The sequence below is a fragment of the Alosa sapidissima genome, chromosome 10 (genome assembly GCF_018492685.1).
Source record: "Alosa sapidissima isolate fAloSap1 chromosome 10, fAloSap1.pri, whole genome shotgun sequence".
NCBI lineage: Eukaryota > Metazoa > Chordata > Actinopteri > Clupeiformes > Clupeidae > Alosa > Alosa sapidissima.
The window spans coordinates 32,517,887-32,527,942 of NC_055966.1; the positions used below are offsets into that span (position 1 = coordinate 32,517,887).

At 37.7% G+C, this 10,056-nt stretch overlaps 2 long non-coding RNA genes across 2 annotated transcripts in view; both read left to right on the forward strand.

Moving 5' to 3' along the window:
* LOC121720293 overlaps window positions 1–8,632 on the forward strand; it is a 189,560-nt gene extending 180,928 nt beyond the window's left edge. Inside the window, exon 3 of the long non-coding RNA XR_006034480.1 lies at window positions 8,566–8,632. This is a non-coding gene — a long non-coding RNA (uncharacterized LOC121720293). The remainder of the gene's footprint in view (window positions 1–8,565) is intronic.
* On the forward strand, window positions 1,699–4,138 carry LOC121720297. Its single transcript, XR_006034483.1, has 4 exons — window positions 1,699–2,008; window positions 2,933–3,024; window positions 3,260–3,405; window positions 4,015–4,138. It is a non-coding gene; the product is annotated as an uncharacterized LOC121720297 (long non-coding RNA).
* Window positions 8,633–10,056: the final 1,424 nt, after the last annotated feature.

The window sequence follows — 10,056 nt, forward strand, 5'->3', positions numbered from 1 at the left end:
CTACATCTTCTTTGGCTATTCTACAATCTATTCACCTTTTCAGCACCAGTAGGCTACTTTCTGTGCAGCCGCACACACACACTCAGGCATGCCAAACAAGCATACACAAAAGTTTCAAGAGTGGGGGATGGAGTAAAATATGGAGACAAATTGAAGTGTGATTTATATTCGCGGAACGGATGTACAGGACTGAGCGGCGGTCATATTTCGTACCGCTATGCGGTACATCTAGTTAGTTAAATTTTCACATGGTGCAACTTCTTGCAGGGCAACCACATAACTGGTTCCATGTGTTTGAATTGGATGACTAAAGTTCTCAAGAAACTTATCTGCCTGAATCTCAATATTCTGATTACAACATGGCAAATTACAAGTCAGCACCAGTGCTGCATTCATTGTTTTGCACTTTTATAATCACATCACCAAAAGTAGGTTATTGGTTTTACGAAAAGAATTTGGCACTATTTTTAAACTACAAACCTATAAAGTATTTTGATACAAAATATGATGACATTTTTTTCCAACTAAATAAAATAAAAATGACAACATACTATTTTGTATTTTACATACATGTATCAGACATACTGCCCATCACTGGCTGTTGGCTGCAGCAACTCAAGCTAGGTAGTACTGATTGTTTTGTGTTTATGTTAGTTTTGATCCAATTTGACAGCTTTGCTATGTTGCCCACCCAAAATTTCTACCAGTCCACCCAAATATAATAGCCTAGCCTAGGTTAGAACCAGCTCTGCCCTGCATGGAGACATATTTTACGATAATAATGGAGAAAATGTTAGCAAAACTTTAGGTTTTTGTTAACGGAATCTCCCGACCCTCATTCATCTATTTGCGCAACAGCCCACATTCTGCCTTCAATCCAGCGAGACTAGTAAAATAAATGTTTTTTTTTTTTTTTAGCTCCGCCCCTGCACCTGCACTTTGATAAGGTCAGGAGGTGCTGGCTCGAACTAGTGACCTTCCAACTCCTCTACAACCTCCTACATTTTCTGTGGTCTGAATTAGCCTACTTCATGATTCATTTAAATTCAAGAGAGAATAATTTGTTACAGGGAGTTCTTTAAAGAGGGGATTGTTTAAAGTAGCTGTGACACCTTCACACTTGCTCAATAAGCAGGTGTGCTCACCATTCCAGAATTCCATTCGATCCAAAAATTAAGCTACAGCCAAAAGCCCTCAAAGTAAGGCTCAATTCCTCAGTGCAGGTTACATGGTCTGTCATGAATGCCTTATTTTTTTGAATGACAAGAAACCTAAAGCGGTGACGTCTGTATAGAGTGAGACCTATACGGCTAGCCTAGAAATCTAGACGCACCCAAGCGGCGGCAAATTCATTTGCTCAGCCTGTACGTCTGGTACCACACCATAGGAATTTCTATTGGCTGATGCTGTGGACGTCATCCAATCACAGCGCTCTATTTTGTTAGATAGAGGCGGGCTTAACAGGATAACGACAGTCCTGCGACGGTGAACAACAAGGAAGGTGGCTATGCCGAACGAAGAGCGGTTGTTTGAATCGGCGTAGGCGTCAACTTTGGAGGAGTTGGACTTGTGCTTTTCTTTGAAAGTTGAGCAACACAATGCAGTTGTGATGCATTCCTTTCAAAGAAGGATGTATTTGCCGTTTTGCCGACCGGATACGGATATGGTCGTAGCGCTGGCCTATTGCATGCCTACACTGTAAAAAATGAATCCTGGTGCCACGGAAATTACACAAAAAAAATCAAGTATGACTTAATTTCTTGAAGCAGTCGCCTTAAAAAAATAACTATTATGTTTTTCCCCAAATAAATCAACTACATTTGCGAGAAAAAAATTCAGAGAAAATGTTCCCTGAAAGAATTGTGGGAAGTTGCACAATTTCTCGCTGATAAATGTGCAGCCTTTTCCTCAAATATTTTGAACATCTGAAAAACGTCCTTCAGTTGAGATTTTGAAAAGACTGCCTCGAAGACAGACGCCATTGAAGTTCAGCATGGAATAGTAAAAGGTGAAGTATTTTGTTCCTGCTACTTGTGAAAGCTAGCATGAAAACTACTACAAATATACAATTAAGTAATGTCACATCACAGGTATATATTTTCATACCAACGTGTTTGACCTACTAGGAAATATTGGTGAAGTTAGCTTAACAGTAGCAAGGTCGCTAGCTGTACTCGGATGGTTGGTAAACTAACCAGCAAGCTAACCTTAACTTCGGTAGGTTATATTATAACCTTATCAATTTGAAATGGCCAAGTTTATAATCATTTGTAATACTTGGGACACTCTAAACTGACATTAATATAATATTGGAGTCGACGACGTCTTAATCTTTCTGTAACGAATTTGAAAAGACGTTTGGAATTTTAATAGCCACTGAGGGAATAGCTAACATGCTAACGTAGTTGGTAGATCTAAACATTAGTTAGCCAGGACTCCACTGTTCTAAGCGATCAAGTGTGGTGCCAAATGCTTGTCTGGCACTAAGGGATCTGTGGACTGACTAATTAAAGCAGTCTGTCAACTAATTGACGTTTGATTGAACTGAACACTATTTGCTTTTAATTCGGGTTATATATATTTTGCTCGTAGCTAACGTTAGCTTAAACCACCAGGGCATTCTTTTAGGCATTTGTAGGATACACGTGGTGTAAGGTACAAGTGTTAGTGTTGGTGCATAGTCCATTCTCAGTGCTAATAGTATGGCACTGATATTAGTTAAGTGTCTGTTGGTTTTATTTGGGTTATTTAGTGATTATGTTAACATATTTGAACACATAAACACTTCTGTTTGTCTGCGGTTAAAACATTTGGTAGCCTACATGGTAAATGATGTCAGAATGAATTTTGGAAGTCCTTTGCTAGTTAGTTGATATACTGCTGATAGTCGTTCTTGTGTTTATATAATTATGGATTTTGTTTGTTTTAACAGGGTTGGCAAAATGCTCATCAAGGTCCAGTACCGTGGACTAAAAAAGTACCTCAAACTGCAGCCTGGTTTTTCTTTTGAAAGTTTCATTGAAGGTGAGGTTTTATGTGAGCTTAGCTAGTGTTGCACATGCACATACAGTATTTGAATGAAATAAATTTGAAATCAATGTTTGCATGCATCTGATATCAGATCACTTGGCCAGTGGGTAAGGTGAAAAAAAAAAAGATTTTGTTACCCTTTAGTTGAATTATATTAACTAAAATTGGAAACTGAATTTCTTAAATTCTTAAAGCAACCCTTTAAGATTCCAATTTTGTGTTTTTGCAGAATTTGTGCCAGCAGGTTCTTCTACTCTACATTTTTCACTTTTCTGAAGTGATATGTAGAGGTCCTCTTCAAACAAGGGGCATCAATCTCCTGGTGCAGGATAGAACACCTCTGCCATAGGGGATGCAGCAGAAAAGGCCAAATGGGTGAGCATTTAAAAGTAAAATCTCACTAGGAGAAATCCTTGTCCGTCCATCCTTGTCCGTCCTCCAAATGCGGAAGCCTGGCTTCGTGTTCCGGTAGTGTCAAATCAACGGGCACGTTCAATCTTGCAGTACTACGCAGATCTGGCTGATCGTAAGGCATGTTTTTTAGATTCAGCCAGATCTGCTTGCAGATCCAGTGCTGCAAGATCGAACGCGCCCGCTCATTTGATGTTGAACGCAACACGAAGCTAGGCAATTTTCTTCCTTCAGATACAGGTCTTGTTATAATCTCCCTGTACACTTTCAAAAGTTTATAATACTTTAGTTTGTCTGTAGAGACCCTCACCACACTACCAAGTGTAATTATATTTTGAGCACTGCCAGTGGTTTAAAATAGCGTTTGTTTTTTTTGACATGCTTGCTGCCCCCTTAGCTTTCACTGTAAGCCCATTCAGTGTTAACGCAAAAAACGGTCTTGCTCAAAACTCCACCAATTAACACAATTTTGCTACCATACTACCATAAATAGACCCTAGGTTGTTTGTACTCTTGAGTACATCTCCTGTGTTTACAAGTTTATCACCGTTATTGTTTCTCTTTTACCCATAGATGGTCCAGGAGGTTCTGGAGAAGAGTTCAGGGGGAGAGGAAACAATGGAAGAGTATAAGAGATTGAGCACCTGACACACTGCACAAGACGGCATCATATCCTGGTCAGCCACATTGTTGAAATGCATGGATATGTTTTGTTTTGTAATGTGAAAAAACAAAGTATTATTGTGCACATATAGCCTCTCACACAACTTGCTTGCAGCGTGACAAGGAAAATTTAAATTTGGTAGTAGAATTGTTGTGTAAAAACAATTTTGAACTGATGTTTGTCCTTCTTTACACTTCTCTCATCTTCTCAAAAGAACTCTAGATCTCATTCATAGTCACCATTGGGTCCTTGGTTACCTGTCTGACCAAGGCCTCTTTGTCCCGGGTTACTCAGTTTGGATGAGCGGCCAGACACCATACTGCTTTTTTGCGGAGAGTTGGAGGATTTTGTGTAGATGTTGATGAAGATGATATGTTTGTTATATCTCTGTCAGTCATCTGAATATTTTTAAATGTTTTTTTAAATGCCCAAGGTATTGTTATTTTTTTTTCTTCTCAACGTCAGGTTTAATTTACACTGAATAAATGCTGTTAATTGAAATACTGATTCTCTAATTGTGTATATACACCACATCCTTTAAAATGTATGGTAATAGACTTATTTAAAACATGCATAACTGCTCAAAATAAGTGAGGCAACTATATTACACGTGATTTTATCATGCGAAATTAACCAGAAAAAATCAGGGAAATTTCCTTGATTTATTTTGAATATGCTTAATTGCATTGAGATATTTTACACAATTTTTTTTTGTATACATGAATAATATAAGTAAATTTCCATGATTTGTTAAAGTCTATATTCTTAAAAATAATAGGGTAATATTTTTCCTTAATATTTTCACGTGTAATAAGTTGCCTCATTTTTTTCATGCATTCCTACTGTGTCATTTTTTACAGTGTAGGCAGTTTGAAAGACAATTCTCTGCCCGTCCCTTGGATTAAGCGAGGTGAATGGTTCGATTCCAGACTATACATTTCAATGATATAGGATGGCCCGCCAGGCTACTATACGGCCCCAATTTAAATGATAACATGCAATGTTAGACTAAAGCTATTCCATAACTTCTATTCGCTATCATTGTCATGAGCAAGATCCTAAGTGAATGCTCTCACTAGCCACATAGTACAGTAGCTTTAGTTTATATGGGAGACCCTTTTCTTGTTGCTTGATTTTGCCCATTACTTATATTATTCTGTGTTGTCATAAGTTTTAGTTCCCCAACCAAGAACACTGCTGGGGGGGCGGGCGCAGTGTAGTCCTGTATTGTATAAGGATGTCCTTGTGAGGAGGACTGCTGGAGGCACTTGGTCCTGGCAGGGGATGGTGAGAGTAGCAGTGGCGCTAACCCTGAAGCTGTCATCTGCAAGATGTGACGGTACATAATGGAAAGATTACAGAAAGCTAACAAACCTGAGGTACAGGGTGAGATCATGCAAACTGCAGTGTAAATATGTAGGCATAAAAATAATCATAGTTTATTTAATAACTGATTATTGTGACCCCTGCAGTGCCAGATTAAATTATAGGTTAAATGTCTGAGTATTTTTCCGTTGTTTTTTTTTTCTTTTTCTAAATCTGGACGATTCCTGGAACATACCTCACATACCGCAGCACACTGAACAGGTTAATAAGGAATAGAATGTTTTGGTCCCCAGGTGGGCCAGACATCCACACACTCACTTGCGCGCGCGCGCACACACACACACATGCAAACACACGCAAACACACTCTGGCACACATGGAGCTTATCCTGAGATCTACATTGCCACTTATTCTGAGAAATATATTGATGTGTGAGAACTATACTGAGAACCATATGAAACATACATACCTGTGAATAATATACAGCGGGAAAAATAAGTATTGAACACGTCAACGTTTTTTTCAGTAAGTATACTTCCAGTGAGGCTATTCGCATGAAATTTTCACCCGACATTAGTATTAACTTAGGTAATCCACACATATACAGTATAAAAATCCAAAACATTAATGTCTAAAAGTAGAGTTATGAGTAAAAAAGTGGAATGGCACAGGGAAAAAGTATTGAACACGCTAAGAAAAAGCAGTACACAAAGGCAAGGAATGGCAAGGAACAAACTGGAATCTATAAGTAGTTAGAGAAATTCCTATCTGAGCAAATTGATATAAGCTGGGTTAGTACATTCTGGTGGGCTATAAAAAAGTTTTTTTGTTACCAAGGTGTCACACAAGAAACATTTCATGATGGGTAAAAGCAAAGAGCTCTCCCAAGACCTTTGCAACCTAATTGTTGAAAAACATATCAATGGAACTGGTTACAGATGCACTTCAAAACTTCAGAATCATCCAGCAAGCAGTATTGGAGCCATTATCTGCAAGTGGAAGGAACATCACTGCATCATCAACTGGCCATGCAATGGATCTCCTTGCAAGAAGTCAGAAGGATAGTCAGAAGAGTAGGCCAAGAGCCAAGGACCACTCGGAGAAAGCTCCAGAAAGACTTGGAGGCAGCAGGTACAATTGTTACAGAGAAAATCATAGGTAATGCACTCCACCGCCATGGCCTCTATGCACGCTCATCCCGCATGACTCTATTGCTGAAAAAAAAAAACATGTCAAAGCTCGTTGAAAGTTTGCTACGCAACATTTGGACAATCATATGAATTACTGAGAGAATGTATTCTGGTCAGGCAAGAGCGAAATTTTACTTTTCGGATGTCATACTACACACCATATTTGGAGGAGAAATGGCACTGTGCATCACCCTAAAAATACCCTACCAACAGTGAGGTTTGGTGGTGGCAGGACAATGATCCAAACCATTCAGCAAAGGAAACTCTCAATTGGTGTCAGAGAAAGGAAATCAAGGCCCTGACTTCAATCCAATTGAACAGTTTTGGAAGTTAACTAAAGATCAGGATTCCCAAGAGGGACCCCTAAAATCTTTAATGTTTGGATTTTTTTTATATGGGTGGATTATCTGAGTTAATACTAATGTCTAGTGAAAAGTTCATGCAAATAGCCTCATTAGAAGTATACTTACTGAAAAAAATGTTGACATGTTCAATACTTTTAATATATTTATATATATATATATATATATATATATATATATATATATATATATATATATATATATATATATTCCCTGATGTATGTCAGCCATTTCATACCCATCAGTGGTAATTCTGAACAGGCAGTTAATGGTAATAGGTCACATTTGATGGTGATATAGACGGCAGAATAAACGAGTCAGCCCTTCAGATGTTCAGTTTTAGACAGAACTTTGGTTAGAATCTTAATCTTCACACAGCACAGCTCAGGTGTAAAAGCAGAGATGTAACAGCACAGCTAAGTTTCACAGATTACACAGGTACATGATTCACAGGTATATTTAGTATCTTAGGATAATATTATTTGCATTATCAAGTTCTGTAAGAATCTTCAGTAGACATCTAGTTTCTCCCTGATCATAAAATTATTGGGTAGCATTAAAATTGGTTTCAATAACTTTGACTTCCAGCTTGCATTGGTTGTTGTATTCTGAGTATCATTCCGCTGTTGTTTTATACTGTACTGTATTAAAACAAAATATTGGTCAATATTGCATTAACAATTTATTTGTACTGACGGTCATATACTCTAAGTTAACATCTAACCTAGTAAGTGGTTTTCAAGAATACTATAGGTCTATTTAATGTGATTAATCATACAGTAAGTAATTTGTGTATATGTTTTTTTTTTTTAACTAATACAGTGTTTTACACAGCAGCCTTTTTGCAGCCTTACATGCAATGGCAATTCCTTCCTTAGAATTACATTTCTAGTTAATATTACTATTTTGCTTAATGTACTTACCTTAAATAATAATAATAATAATAATAATAATAATAATAATTTAAACTATTGTAATGTTTATATTTTGGAGAAAAGTGTCTGCTAAAAACAGTGACCATAACCATAATCTGAGCCCAAACCCTCCATTAATATTCCTATAATTTTAACATGAACTGTAGAGTACCAGTATCTGGTTTTCAGATTCATCTTATGTATGGTGCATAGCATTAAAAATGGGCAATGACAAACTGATTACAGGAGTGTGATAATTGACATGGATTAAAAGGTAAATGGGTGGAGGAAGATACATTCAAAACAGGCAGAACATCCATCCTGTTACACAGAAATGCAAACAAAAATCTACCAAATAAACCTTGAAAACCAAGTCTAATGTAGAATTTGAATCAATGGATCAAAATCAAGCATATAAATTGAGCTAGACACATTTTTGCAGCGGAGGTTTGAAATTCCTGTACAGACAGTACCAAAAGGCTTTTGAATGTCATCTGTTTTTATTGTTGTTCATAGACAGTTTCTTAGTACATAATGAATGTCTACCACACTTGACATTTCAATGGGAATATCAATATCATATCAACACACAGCCGTAGAAAGAGGTTGGGTCAGGGGGCCTGTGTCTGGTGTTTATATTATAAATGGTCTTTATAATTCCACACAAGCTTCAACTGATTTGACAACCTACAATAAGCATTTATCAATTGATCATGTCATCCTGCTGATTCTGCTAGATTGACACCTCCCCACCCAAATTTCAAAAGGCTTGCTATGGCGCTGCAACAAACATATCAGCACATACATTATTAAGAATTGTAAAGTTACCACATCCAGTCAGCATGCAGACAACAAAATAGTAAGATTTTAAGATTTTCAACAAGAACCTTCACAATATAGCCTACACATAACTATGATCAAATAGCACATTATGGAAGTAATCACAAACAGTACTCATTAAAGCTATTACATCCTTTTGTGAACCTACTGTAGGAGATTCTGATAGATTTGACACAATCAAAAAAATAAATGATAAAAAGGTCTACTAATCTCGCTACCTTATTATTCTATAGAGCATTACGTCATCTGCCGTTTCCTCCACAAGCTTTTGTAAATCAATCATCAAAAGTTAAAAACTAATGTTAGCTTAATGCATCGTTTCTCAAACTGTGGGGAGACATGACAGGTGGGGCGCAAACTGACGTGAGAAACAGGAGTTTTTTTATTTATTTTTTTATCTGTAGCCTGGGCCCAGGTAGCACCCGATGCGCAATGGACGCACTGATTCACAGGGAAGCGCTCGTGTCAAGGCAGCTTAGTTAGTCCCGACCTACATGAGATTTTGAACGTTGTTGTGAGTGGTGAATTTCATCAAAACCCGGCCCTTAAAAGCGCGTCTATTCTCCGCACTTTGCGAAGAGATGGTAGCTGACCAAAAGGCTGTACTGTTTCACAGCGAGGCAAGGTGGCTTTCCCGAGGTAAAGTGCTGTCGCGCGTGTTTGAGCTCCAAGTCGCCTCTTCTAGGAGGAAGAGCGCATGTTTGAATCTGCAAGCACGTTCACTAATTAACATTTCTTGACGAAGCTGGCCTATCTTAGTGATATATTTGATATATCTTAGCGATACATTTGAGTTAAATGTCCAGTTACAAGGCAAAGACAAGCACCTACCTCACCTAGCAAATAAGATTGCATTCACCAAGTATGGGACATGCGCCTCGATCCCGACAGTATTATGCCTTTGAGATTTCTGAGCGAAATCGCTGAAACGTCTGATTGGGAGGCACTCTTGTGATCCCATGTATTAAACAGTAGGCCTACATCACATCCCTGCAAAGTTTATTTAAAAAAATATTTCCCAACCAGTAGTGCTCAGTATGACTGGATTATGGATCCATTTAATGCAGCATGTTGGTATTTCATTGAATATATTGTACAATGCTGTAAAATGGCCTATGCTTCCTAATATGTTGCTGGAAAACAGAAATATGTGTTATGTATTTATTTATTTATTATTATATCTGCAGCACCAGCTGATTTTAACTCTGTTGAAGAGGATATATTTAGAACTTGTCATTATTTCAATAAATTTGACAATTTTAAGCTTGACCTACCACTTTCTTAGAGCGATGAGGGACAGGTGGGGCTCGAGAGTCACA